The following is a 1,063-nucleotide window of genomic DNA, read 5'->3' as shown; positions in this document are numbered from 1 at the left end:
AGTCCACCCACCTTAGCCTCCTAGGATTACAGGTGTGAACTACCACACCTGGCCTTGTTTATAATTTTTTTGAGTGTGATATTTCTTTTTTTTTTTAAGACAGAGCCTCGAGGTGTCCCTCTGGGTAGAGTGCTGTGGCATCACAGCTCACAGCAACCTCCAGCTCTTGGGCTTAGGTGATTCTCTTGCCTCAGCCTCCCGAGTAGCTGGGACTACAGGTGCCCCCCACAATGCGCCCGGCTATTTTTTTTTTAAGAGACAGAGTCTCTCTGTGTCACCCTTGGTAGAGTGCCATGGCGTCACAGCTCACAGCAACCTCCAGCTCTTGGGCTTAGGTGATTCTCTTGCCTCAGCCTCCCAAGTACCTGGGACTACAGGCAGCCGAGGCAATGCCTGGCTATTTTCTTGTTGCAGTTTGGCTAGGGCCGGACTTGAACCCACCACCCTTGGTATATGGGGCTGGTGCCCTGCTCACTGAACCACAGGTGCTGCCCAAACCCACGCTGTTTTTTTGTTGTTGTTGCAGTTTGGCTGGGGCCAGGTTTGAACCCGCCACCTTGGTATATGGGGCCAGCACCCTACTCACTAAGCCACAGATGCCATCCTCATTGGAGGTTTTTAAGCATTGGCAACCATATAGTCTGGTTTGCCACAATTAAAAGTTCCATAGGCTGTATTAGGTTGCCAGGGCTGCTATAACAAAATGCCCCAGACTGGATAGATTAAACAATAGAAATTGATTTTGTCATGGTTCTGGACATCTTGGAAGCAGGAAGTCCAAGATCAAGGTGTTGATTGGATTGGTTTCCTCTGAAGACCATAAGGAAACAATCTGTTCCAAGCCTCTGTCCTTGGCTTGCAGACGGCCACCCTCTTGCTGCCTCTTCATACGTTTGTCCCTCTGTGTATGTATCCCTGGTGTCTCTTCCCGTTGTCACAATGACACCAATCATATTGGATTAAAGTCCCACCTCAATGGCCTCATTTTAACTTAATCATTTTTTCTTTTACTTAAAACCATTTTATTTTATTTATTTATTTTTTGAGACAGAGTCTCACTTTG

The sequence above is a fragment of the Otolemur garnettii genome, unplaced genomic scaffold (genome assembly GCF_000181295.1).
Source record: "Otolemur garnettii isolate 467f Iridium unplaced genomic scaffold, OtoGar3 scaffold00019, whole genome shotgun sequence".
Classification (NCBI taxonomy): Eukaryota; Metazoa; Chordata; class Mammalia; order Primates; family Galagidae; genus Otolemur; species Otolemur garnettii.
This window is presented reverse-complemented; position numbering follows the sequence as displayed.